This window comes from Canis lupus, chromosome 28 (assembly GCF_011100685.1).
Source record: "Canis lupus familiaris isolate Mischka breed German Shepherd chromosome 28, alternate assembly UU_Cfam_GSD_1.0, whole genome shotgun sequence".
NCBI classification, from domain to species: Eukaryota; Metazoa; Chordata; class Mammalia; order Carnivora; family Canidae; genus Canis; species Canis lupus.
This window is the reverse complement of record NC_049249.1, coordinates 2980966-2993625: the sequence shown is the minus strand read 5'-3', so window position 1 is coordinate 2993625 and position 12660 is coordinate 2980966. Positions and strand designations below refer to the sequence as shown.

General features: G+C 46.5%; 1 long non-coding RNA gene and 1 other non-coding gene across 2 annotated transcripts; one reads left to right on the top strand and one right to left on the bottom strand.

The window, feature by feature from the left end:
- Window positions 1-6837: 6837 nt before the first annotated feature.
- On the bottom strand, window positions 6838-10729 carry LOC102155226. Its single transcript, XR_005380251.1, has 3 exons — window positions 10494-10729; window positions 9906-10009; window positions 6838-7105 (listed from the first exon to the last, which is right to left on the bottom strand). It is a non-coding gene; the product is annotated as an uncharacterized LOC102155226 (long non-coding RNA).
- Window positions 7082-7188, top strand: LOC119866641. The gene has a single exon (XR_005380816.1). It is a non-coding gene; the product is annotated as a U6 spliceosomal RNA (small nuclear RNA).
- Window positions 10730-12660: the final 1931 nt, after the last annotated feature.

The following is a 12660-nucleotide window of genomic DNA, read 5'->3' as shown; positions in this document are numbered from 1 at the left end:
AGTTAACCCTACAAGTTTTCTGCAACCCAAGAGGCATTTGCAGGACGCAGCAGGTAAGGAACTGAGAAGGAGGAGATGGTAAGGGATGAGGAGCAGAGATGAAGGGGATTGTTCCCATGCTGATCTGATAGGATGAAGAGAGGTCAGAGCTCTGTATCTATGAGTCAGACACTGGCTTTGCCTGTACCTCTGGCACCTTCTGCCTCTCAGAGGACCATGCACATCCGCTGAGAGGACTGTGAGCTTCTGGAGGAGATAGCCACTTACCTGATTTTCTGTGTATCTCGCAGTCAAGACCAACTCATAGTAAATGTTCAACGATTTTCTTTGAAAAATTTAAGACATTTAATCAAATTAAGTGGATTATTGAATGATTAATACTCTTATACAAGGAGAGAAGCCCTAAGAAAAGCAAACTAAATTTCTTGTCAAAATAATTCCATATGGGGAAGAGTTTATAAAACTTTCTTCTGTGCAATTTTACTTCTCATGATGGTACTGATAGCAGCTTACTTGGTCTCTGGAATACTGAAAATATCCTCAAGGCCTTTAGACATGTTGATTTGATCTAAACACTTAATTGTTGGTCTCTGACTGGAGACATGGCTCCAGTGACTGGACGAGCTGGCTGCAGCCAGAGCTGCCTGTCAGTGATGGATTGAGGTATTTGTTGGCCCAGCCAGCCAGGGGCCAATGCTTCCGACAGGGGATGGGTCTGGTGGGAAGGAATGTTCAAGTTGCCAAACTCTTCAGCCTGGCCTATGTTTTGTGTGTGAGCCCATTTGTGTTTACTTTTGACACAGTACCAGAGACAAAAAGGCCAAGCTTATCTTTGAGTGACATGAGTACGGTCTTCAGCTTTATATTTTTCATCCTTTCTCACCAAAAGCAGAAGCTCTGGGGTGACAGTAGCCAATTCTTGATCCTCCCTCAACACTACAGACTGAGCTCTGGCCTGCCATGCTGGGAGACAACTGTCCAAGTGTCTTTCCCATTTTTTTGTGAGCAGACACACTGGCTGCCTTTGTCCTAGAATCTCTTCAAGAGTGATTATGTAGAGAACAGTCTGGAAAGACAGAGGTAGCATCTCCGCCAAATCAAAGGGCAGGCTTGCTTAATTGTCTGGTGTAGCAAAGATAATGACTCCTTCTGGGGCAGAGTTCAGACAGAGGGGCTAACTGCACCTTATAAAAGATTCAGATCCCTTGAGCGCATGATTTCTCAGCTGTAAAGCAAACTCACTGTATGTGCAATATCCATGTGGATGCTTCTGCATCATTGTTACGGGATTTGGGCGCCAGGGGACCTGATGTAGCTAAGCTGATGTGCTGTGTTGTGAGTGATAAGGTTCTCTGTCTCTGACTCAGGAATGTCATGTCTTTTGCCATCATCCTTGAAACTGGCAGGCTAACATGTTATTTTGTAAGCAGAGGAGAATCTCAACCCCTGAGTTCTTGATGCCCAATGCCTTCATTGAATAGCAACCCGTTAAGTCTTGTTCCTCTCCTCAGTCTCCCCCTCTCTGCCCAAGCCTGGCTTCACTTGGTCCACCCACACACCTTGTTCCCCATCCACATCCATTATTCCATTGAATGCTAACTTCCGGAACCAGCCTACAAATGTACACATTAGGCTTGGTCATGAAAGGAGAGAGAAGGAAAGGGAAAGTTATTCTCAGGATCACAAATGGATCCTGCAAGCTCTTTTGGAAATGTTGGTCATAGGAATAATGTTTTCTTCCCCCCCTCCCCCCCATAAATCTCATTCTTTGGCCATCTTCTACCTCCAAGGCTGCACCGTGATGCATGTTACCCAAAAGAAATTTATTTTTTTAAAGGTTTTATTTATTTTGAGAGAGAGAGTGTATGAGCATGAGAGGAAGTGCAGAGGAAGAGGGTCTTAAGCAGACTCCCTGCTGAGCATGGAGCCCCACTCAGGGCTCTATCTCATGACCCTGAGATCATGACCCCAGCCGAAAAACCAAGAGTCAGATGCTCCACAGACTGAGCCACCCAGGTGCCCCTCCCAGGGGAATTCAGAATTGATATTTCTAGGGTATCTAAGTCATTGATCAATGTTGAGTCTCAAAGATGACTTTGTCAAATCTTCAGGGGTTAACAGGCTTGACACCAGGTGTCGACTAGAAGATTGCTAACTGAGGGCTATGAGGAAGGGGCAAGAATGCAGCCTGGGCTTGGCTTGGCAAGCTGCACACAGTGGTGCCTGGCTGCATCCTCTGAGGGCTGGCTACATTTTCGAATTCTCACACAGGGACCCTGTGGACCCACAGAGACAAAGCCAGGTTTTTTGGGAAAAGGAAGTAGGGATTTCAAAAGTCCCAAGCTTCTCATTTTAGACATAAGGAGTTAGACTTGCCATGACTCTGATCATAGAATTTTATTGTAAGTCATACTGAAAAGAGAAAACTCAAGATATCCAGTGGGGGAGTTCTCCAACATGACTGAAAGAACCCCCTTCCTCTCCCCCTCCCCCCAGGCTTCTGGGCCAGAGGTTGTTGGTAGGAAGGAACAAGACAGAGGGAGAACCAGGAAACCAGACCTGATGCCTGATGCTCCTCCGCCCATCATCACAGCAAGGATGGCTCTTGAGTCAGAGAAGAGTCAGGACAAAGAGACCAATTAGAGCCTATTACAATAGGGAGTGAGCTGTTTAATGTTTTGAGGCACTCCCACATCTACCTAGGTGTTTCTCTTTTTTTGAGGTTTTATTTATTTATTCATGAGAGACACACAGAGGCAGAGACATAGGCAGAGGGAGAAGCAGGCTCCGTGGGGGAATCCCAATATGGGGGACTCGATTCCAGGACCCCGGGATCACACCCTGAGTGGAAAGCAGATGCTCAACCACTGAGCCACCCAGGTGCCCCTACCTGGGTGTTTCTAAAGCCTTTTCTGACTGGTCACACCAGACTTCATGTTGTTTTGCGAATCCACCAAGCACACTCTTGCTTCAGGACTTTTGTACTTGCTATTCTCTTTGCCTGAAAGATTCCAACAGCAAATAGTCTCCTGACTCACCCCTTTCTGATTCTAGGTCTCCATTCAAATCTTTCCACATAGCACCTTATCAGAGAAGGCTTCTCACGGCATTTAAGATAGCTCCCTCTTCTCCCAGTGGTCCTTTGTCAACCTTTCTGGATCTACATCTCTCAACAGCGTGTAGCACCCTCTGGAGCACTGTGTATTTCATTTGATTGCTCGCTGTCTTTTTTCCCCTCTGGACTGGAGACTTTGTTTTGTTTGCTGCTCCATCTCCACACCCACAACAGTGCCTGGCCTAGAAGTGATCAGTGGATAGATACTTGTTGAATGAATAAATGAATGAATGAGATTCTAGGCTCTTGAGAGAAGCCCCACCTTGGCTTGATAGCAGATACAATTCAGGCTGGGGAAGAGTGGCCGCTATCTAGAAGGTTGGGCCTGAGCTTTCTTCCTGACTCCCTGCAAACTAGGCCAGGCATGCATGGGGTCCAGGAGTTCCCGCTTGCCCCATAAAAGCATGTGAAGTTCAGTGTGGACTAACAACAATCTAGTATTGGGAGGAGAGAGGCACTGAGGATGACACAGGCCAGAGGCCTAGGCTGGGCCAGTGGCAGCAGCAGCAGATGGTGCCTTCTCTGCTGTGGGAGCAGCCATGGGCCTCAGCACACTTGCCACAGACCAAGGCAGACCTCACAGAGTGGAATCCCGTGGTGGTGACCAGCAGAGCCAGCAGCTCCTTGGCCCTCCATGGGCTGCTGCTTCCCTCATCCCAGGCCTTTCGCTCACACTCGGATCACCATTTGGAGAAAGAGTGAGTGAGTGACTACCCAAGTGGACAGCTGCTCTTGGAACTATTAGAAAGAGACTGTTTAAATCAGAAATGCATCGAGATGCTGTTTCCTGGAAAGGTGTCTTTGCTCCACTCACTGTGGGCGGGGATCCAGGTAGAAGATAAAAACAGGTATAGGATAATTTAAACAAAAAAGCAACATTTTCTTTGCACATTGGAGTGCATTGTGTTAAATTTGGGGTGGTTGTTATCCTTGAGAGGACTTCCTTTCCCTCTGAGAGGTACCCCTCAAAGCCAGGCCTCCCAAAGGGGCCACTTGGACTGCATTAGATACATTCGAGCAGCTGTCAGCCTGTTCATAACTGCATCCTCCCCACACCTGGAGCTTTTCCCAAAGGGCATGGTTATGGTCGCTGATGCAGAAGGGAAGTGCTTCCCGCCCAAAGACTTACTACCAGATCCTTCTTTGAAACATTGCATGGACTCCCCAGTACTTTGGGGATCTCATTCAGGCTCTGCATTGAGACATAAACTCTGAAAACATTTTACTGCCCTCCAGCTGGAGGAAAGAGCATCCTAGAGACAGGCAAGGCTGGAGTAGTCTAAGGGCTGCCTGGGGCATGGCAAGTTTCTAGTGCATTCTCACAAGAACACAATTTAATCGACCAGAGAGGAAAGCAAGTTTTTAATTTTGTCAGGAAGCACCCCAGTTAAAGAATTTAAGGAGTGGATATTATTGTTTTTACAACAACTAACAGATCCATATAGAGCAGCGGTTCTCAATGGGGCAACTTTGCCCGTGCCCCAGGGACACTGGGCAGTGTTTGGAGGACTTTTGGCACTGTTCTTTCCTGGGTATCTCACAAACGTCCTGTGAGTTAAGACAGGCAGGTATAATTGTGCCCATTTTATAGAGGGGACCAAGACTCAGCGACAAAGGACCTGCCCAGGTCCCCACACAGCACAGAGTATGGGAGCAGAGCTTTCTCTGTGTCCTCTTCCAGGGAGTAGATATTATTTTTATTCTGTGATTTTTTCTTAAAGGAATAAGGTTTTCAACATTTATTGGGAGTCAAGCATGGGTCAAGTAAAGAGAACAAAATCCTTGCTGTCAGGGAAGTTATAGTCTGGGAGGGAAGTGGTTAACAGGCAAGGTAATATGTAAAACAGACTGCACCTCAGAAAAGGAGTGATGCCTGAGGGCTAGCAGAGCCAGAGGGAGCCCAGGGAGGGGTGGTGGAGCTGGGGACGGTAACTCCAAGTGCTAGATACTGCGGCCAGGGACGGTCTCAGGGAGGTGACATTTTTCCCTCAACTTTTGAGGAATAATTGACAGATATACTTGCATATATTTAAAGTGTATGATGTGATGGTATGATATACATATACATTGTGGAGTGATTACAGAGATCCACATAATTGGCATACCCATCATCTTACATCGCTAACTCCTTTTTTCTTTCTCCTTCTTTCTTCTTTCTTTCTTTCTTTCTTTCTTTCTTTCTTTCTTTCTTTCTTTCTTTCTTTCTTTCTTTTTCTTTTTCTGGTGAGAACTCTTAAGGTCTACTTTCAGCAACTTTAAAGTGTACAATCCACATTATAAGCTATAGTCACCATGTTGTACATTAGATCTTCAGAATTTATTTCTTTTGTAACTAGAAGTTTCTTTTCTTCTTCTTCTTCTTCTTCTTCTTCTTCTTCTTCTTCTTCTTCTTCTTCTTCTTCTTCTTCTTCTTCTTCTCCTTCTTCTTCTTCGTCTTCCTAGAAATTTCTATTCTTTGATCTGCCTCTCTCTATTTCCCCTACCCTCTGCCCCTGGCAACCACCACTCTCTTCTCTGTTTCTATGAAAACTCAATAGCAAAAAAAACAAATAATATTATTAAAAGTGGGCAAAGGACCTGAATGGACATTTTTTTCTGAAGAAGACATACAAATGTCCCAGAAGTATCTAATAAGGTGCTCAGCATCAATAATCATCAGACAAATGCAAATCAGAACCACAATGAGATGTCGTTTGAATAAAGATCTGAAGGAAGTGAGGGAGTAAGTCATGTAGCTTAGGGATGTGGCTATCAGGGGAAGTGATTCCAGGCAGAAGGAGCAGCAAGTGCAAAATTCCCTGGGGTAGGGGATGGACCTGGTGTGCTTGAGGAGTCAGTGTGGCTGACTGAATGACTGGCGGAGGGAGAGAGCAGGAGGAAGGGAGACCATAGATGTGAGTTGAGGGAAGGTAGGGAGCAAATCATAGCAACACTTGGAAGTCATTTGAAGGACCATGGCATTCACTGGAGAAATAGAGAGCCACTGCAGGCCTGGAGCAAAGGTTTGGTAGAATCTTTGAATTTTAATGGATCACTGGCTGCTGTGTGGGGAATATACTGAAGGAAGGTGGCAGTGAATTTGTTCAACTTCATTTTTGTCAGTTGTTGTAATTTCCTCAAATGCTTTCTTTTAAATTCTGTGATGGTGTGAACAAGGAGGAAAAATACAGGTGTGCATGAGCATACCAAAGAGAGCTTGAAGCATGGGGCTCGTTGGTCAGGAGAGAAAAGGAGAGGACCGTGAGAGAGGCTGTGAGGGAGGAAGACACTGGCCAAGCTTTCCCCGCAGGTGGCTGGGGCAGGGAGCAAAGGTGCACACACAGCCCAGGATGTCAGCCTGTCCACAGCTGCCCTGTGAGGACGGCAGCTGCGTGGCTAGAAGTTGAGATCATATCCTTTAGGATTAGTGGGGCTTCTCGAAAAAATTGAGACAATTATTCTCCTCTGATTAGTTTTCATTTCATCATGGTTTGTTTGTCATTATTTTACCTGTTTTAGTCAAAAGTTCACAGCCTGTTTATATTAAGCTATAAGCCCTTGAACTTGGGATTCTCAGGGGCCACATCTACACTTTTGCTAACCAATATTGATGGTTGAAGCCATATCCTCAACTTAATAGGGCAAGGCTTTTGAACAAAATTCACTAAATCATTCTCTACTCTTTTGGAATGAGGAGCTGATTTTCCACCTTATCATAAAACCAAAAATGTAGAACCATGTGGTCAATTAATCCACCTTTATTTCCTAAGAATAAAACCAATCAGGCTCAGTATATGCTTGTGTGGTTGATCCTCAGAGTTGGAGAGAGTGGGGTGTCCCCTGACTGCTCTCAGGTAGGACAGCACTTGGGAACCTCTTTGTGCTCCCTCTCAGGTCTTTGCGGGCACATATGCAGAGGGTGAGTCAACTTCCTGTATAAAATGTGAGCAAGACGTCCAAACTTGGAGGTCAGATTTGGATACCAAGGTGCTTGTTTCAGTAGCACATATACTAAAATTGAAACAACACAGAGAAGGTTAGCACAGCCCCCACCTAAGGATGGCATGCAAGTTCATCAAGTGTTCCATATTTAAAAAAAAAAAAAAAGGCCCCCATTGCATTTTGCATAGCTCGTCGTCATGGAGCTTTAGAGGAAGACGAGATTTGTATTCCATATGAGAAAGGGGAGGTGGCATATAAAAGCGCACATTTCCACGTTTCCTGGGAACTCAGAACATCTTGTGAAACCAGACACACTTTCCACTGGGGACAATGGCATGGAGGTGAGAAGCAGCCCCCACTTCAATCCTATTTGCCCCATGGTTCCCCTTCACATCCACAGGTGAGGAGCAGAGGGTCACTGCTTGCCTATCATTATACTTGCATTATCTCTTTTTTCCCTTATAATAGAGGAGTATTTCTCTGGATCCATGTTTCTTTCAAAAGTGGGAAATTGAAAGAGGCACAAGCTTCGAGAGCGCCGAATCCTAACCACTAGACCACCAGGGAAGCTGAGGCACAAGCTTAGAAAAAATATTTGGGTCTCCTCTTTGTGGAAAGAAGTACCTCTACATGTCTTAATGGATGTTTTGGCCAAAAGCTTCAGGACACTGAGGGCCCCTGCAGCACTGCTTGTGTGCACTCCGGTTCCTGTGTGATGGGATGCCAAGGCTCCCTCAGGGGGGCAGTTAGGATCTGGGCATGGGGAGCTTCTGGATCCCCGTAGGCCTGGTTCCACTATAGTCAGATTTGCACAGTTATGAGAGCTAAGAGGCTAAGAACCACAGGGGGGTTTGGGTAATGACATCAGCATTTGAGGGAAGCTGGGCCTCTCTGACAAGCTACCACCTTTGACCCTCCCCATGACACCAGATTGTGAGGATGAAACATTTAGAATCCTGATCCCTCTGAGCCCTCGTTTCTTCCCTTTGTACCTGGAGATGCTTATCCCTGCCCTTCCAGCCCCACCAATCTGTTGTCCCACCAGAGGAAAGAGTAGGCACACGGGATTCTGAAAACTGCTAAATTCTCCCTAACAAGGGCAATTCCTGGCACAGCGGGGTGTGAACATGGGGCCTGTGTGAAGTCAGGGCTGTAAGAGTGGGGAGCTGGTATGGTTGCTCTGCTGCTCTCTGGAGGACAGGCACAGCAAGGGCTCTTGGGCCTCTCCTGCTATGTCCTCAGATGGGTCCCTGAGTAAGAAACCTGAGCATAAAGGTAAGATGGTGTTTGCCTAGTGCTTTGCAGTTTCCAAAATATTTCCCAGGATATTCTCTCCTTTTTGTCTCTTCCCGCCCTTCTAAAATTGACAAGCAGGAGCAATCTCCTGAATTCAAAGGACCAGGTGGTTCTAAATCATTTCTCTTTGAACTGAGAACCATCACTATATATGTCTATTTGTAATTGCTTTGTTTAAGCTAATGAATGCAGAGTGCGTGGCTGGTATACTGTACCTGAAGAGGTTACTGTGGCCAGGGCAGGCTCCCAAACCCACAGGCTGTGTGACTTTCTGCTGCTCTTGGGGGGCCCTGAGGCCCGCTCTGGCCTTCACCTGGTGTAAGCTACTGCATTAGCTCAATGCCACCAACATTCCCTCTATAAAGAAGTGCACGTCCCTTCCTTACTTTGTATGTATCTTGAAACTTCAATCTAATAAAACTGATCAAACCTGGTGCAAGCCACCAGGACAGAAGGGTTTTGGAAAAGCCAGAGCTCCCCAGTCTAATCTCTGGTTGCCCCCTCTTCTGTTACCCAACCCATGGGTACTTGCGGGAGAGCAGCTCTGAGGAATTCCCCAGAACACTGCCCAGTCCTGTTGCCTCCGTTTTGGAGGTAAGGTTCCCACCATTTCCTATGCGATCTGGCCCCTCTTTATCATCTCTGACACTTACAGCACAGAGGTTGGGGTCGCTGGGATTCCCTGGCTGGGAAACAGGGGCTCCGACTTGCACAGGGGGACTCAGAAGGCACATAGAAGTTCTAAGCAACTCAATCCCCAGAAGGTATCCGAAGGTCAATAAAGAGGTAATCACTATGTAGCCAGGCTGCTGGCGCATGTTTACAGAGCCATTCCTCAGTGGGCCGGTGATTTACAGCGGCCCTTGCTTCAGATGACACATTAGGGCTGGAGCTTTGTGGCTCCCGGAAACACTGACCTCTCGCCCTGGGGGAAACAGAGGTAGGGGCCCCAGCCCTATCCCCCTACTCTCTTCCTCCTTCCTTCCCTCTCTGTTTTTAAAGAACAGCCTTAACTGTGATAATAATTCACATTCCATACAAGTCACCTATCTAAAGTGTACAAGTCAAGGGTTTTTAGTGTATTCTCAGAAATGTGCGACCATTCTTACAGTCAACTTTAGAATGTTTTCCTCATGTCCTCTCAAACCTGAAACACATTAGACGTCACCCCTCTTCCCCAGCCAAGACACCATCGTTAGGCATCCACGAATCTAGCATTCGGGCTCCAATGGATTTTCCTGTTGTGGACATTCATTTAGATGGAATCATGCAACATGTGGTCCTTTGTGGCTGGCTTCTTGCAATTAGTATCATGCTTCCGAGGTTGACCCCTGTTGTAGCATATGTCAGAACCGCATCCATATGTGCCAAAAACTCCACACCTAGGCACAAAGCCAAGAACAATAAAAATACACGTTCACACAAAAACTTGTGCGTGAATGTCCATGGCAGCATTATTCATCAGAGCCCAAAGTGGAAACAACGTCTGTATTCAAGTGTTTAAAGGGTACACTAAACAGAATCTATTTAATGGAATCTTATTTGCAAATAAAAAGAATAAAATACTACATACGACATGGGTGAATCTTGATGACTCGCAAAGCAAAAGAAGCCGGTCATAAAGCACCATTTACTGTACGATTCCATTTCTGTGAAGTGTCCAGCAAAGACAAATTCCTGTAGACAGAAGGTAGATGAGCGGTTGTCAGGGGCTGGCAGGAGGGGCAGGGGAGGGTGGAGTTCCTTCTGGGCCATCCCGGTGCCTGGAGCTCCTAGTCATGCTGGCTGCATAGCTGGTGCCTGTGCTAAGATCACCAAACTGGACACGTGAGATGGTGACTTCTAGAGTACGTGAATTATACCTCAACAGAGAGTGTAAAGGATGGAGGAGAGAGAGGAAGTGAAGGAGACCGACAAGGGCCTTGTGTTGCAGAGATGACAAAGGTCCCGCTCTCCCTGCTCCTGTCTGCTCCAGCTGGCTTCCGGCCAGAACCCACGGGGCAGGCAGTCACCCAGAACTCTGACAGGTGGTAGGAAGGAGAACTGGTCTCCTGCATCTGGCCCCAGATGCAGGAAGGACACAGTGACGCCATCTCTTTGCTCCCCACCCCTGCCAGGAGAAGAAGGAGACCCAGAACCCGTGTTTCCCATGCCCACCTACCGTAGGAGACACTTGTAGGCTCTTCCCTCCCTGTATGGATGAGAGTTCCTAGAACACTACATGCTAGGGGGATCAATTGGAGAACCCCATTCCCCATAAAGAGCCAAGGGCAAAGCTCTGTACCCAGGCTTGAGATGTAGTTCCTCCACTGAGAGGCTTCCTGGACCTGGTGGCTCAGGCAAGAGGGACTCCCTCCCCACCCCATAGTCAGCTTCTTTGTCCCCACAGGGCTGAGATCCTATTCTCCCACTAGAGACCCTAGGGTTGGGGGGTGGGTCACCATCACCATCACAATAAGGGAATCTTGTCACAATAAACACCCAACCAGAGAAAACTCTTGTCCCCTTTGACATGAATCCCCCTACCTGCCACACTGGTGCCCCATCTGGAACCACACCTATCTCCTCAGGTGGCACCAGCAGGGCTCAGGGGAACCCCAGAAGCACCAGATAAATAAGCAGACCATAATGAAACAGCAAGAGCCCTCACAATTAAACTGTCACCGGAATCACAGCCCACAAAATAGGCCAGTAGCTGCGTGCTAAAGCTAAACAAGATAACTGCCTGCTAAAATAATAAGTTGAAATAGGACCCAGAGTCTCCTAACATCCACCATCAACCCACTTCTATGTGGGCATGATTGAGTCTTGTGCTGCCTGTGAGCATCTCTGGGAACACAAGAGCTGTGCTTTTCATTGTACATAAAATTTTTCTTTCCTTTTTTCCCAGATTCAAAATTATACATGTGCATTATAGAGAATCTGGAAAATAGTAATAATGAAGAAATTATAAATTAACTGTAATCCTACCACTCAGAGAAAATGCATGTATTGTATTTTGAATTGATATTCAATTGTTTGTATTGATATTATGAACACATCCTTCCAATCTCTCTGCTGAAAGGAAGTTTTTCTCTTATAGAATATACCATTATTCAAGGTGCCTGGGTACCTTAGTCCCTTAAGTGCCTGACTCTTGATTTTGGCTAAAGTCATGATCTCAGGGTTTTGAGATCGAGCTTCATGTTGGGCTCTGTGCCGAATCTGCACTCAGTGCAGAATCTGCTTGAGATTCTCTCTCTCTCTCTCTCTCTCCCTCTGTCCCCCTCCCACTCACATGTGTGCACCCACAACTCTCTCTCTCAAATAAATAAATAAAATCTTAAAAAAAGAAAATACCATTATTCTGTGAATAACATATTTGTAACTTTCCTTTTCCTATAGAATATATTCCTTCTCTAAATCATTAAATACTCTTTCTGTATCATTTCTAGAGGTTGCATGTGTTTAGTGACATTGCTGTAAACAAGGTGTATCTGTTACTTTTAGACCACCTACCCTTGGCACAGTATACCATAGATAACCAATAAATGTTGGTTGAATAAATTGATGGAGCTCTGTGGCCAGGCTGAGGGCCACAGTGCCTGATGATTCTTCATTGGGCATTTCACTTGTCCCAGCCCCTGCCCTGTAAAGGAAGAAAGGGCCTGTATCCAAGCTTGTGGGAAATCCTCAAGGACCAGCTAGAGTCACGGCCCTCATGTTGAAGATACTCTCCAGGGCAAGAGGTCCTTCTACTCCAGTGTTTCCAAATGGAGAGTGACTCAGCCTAGGTCCCCCAGGTCTCCCATAAAGGAGGCCCCACTCCTGGCCCACGCAGAGAAGCCTTGCTGTAATTGCAGACAACTTGCAATTCTGTCCTCCCATCCTGACTCCTGTTTGTACCTTCAGGCCATTGTGTCTTTGCTCAAGTTGTATTTCAATCTGAAACATCCATCCTGCATTGCCCATTGGTCCTAATCTGACCTCAAGACCTAGTTTCAGGAACACCTCTGCAGTGGATCTTCTATGACTCCTTCTAGCACCTCCGTTGTACTCCTCTTTATTCACTTAGTGTAAGCAAACATCAAACAAAAGCCTTGTCCATCTGTTGGGCAAATGTGTTCTTATGTCTGTTGCACTCATTAGACTACAGATCCCCAGCTCGACCTCAGCCCTCAGTAAACACTTCTTGGAAAGATTAATTGGCAGGATGGGACTGGCCTACCTCTGCAGAGGGGCAGAGGGCTTCAAACCTGATGGCACCTGACCTTGCAGCTCTAGAGGTAGAGAAATGGCAGCTGCCTGGAATGGGGCTGGTGCTACCCAGGGAATATGTGCCCTTGCTT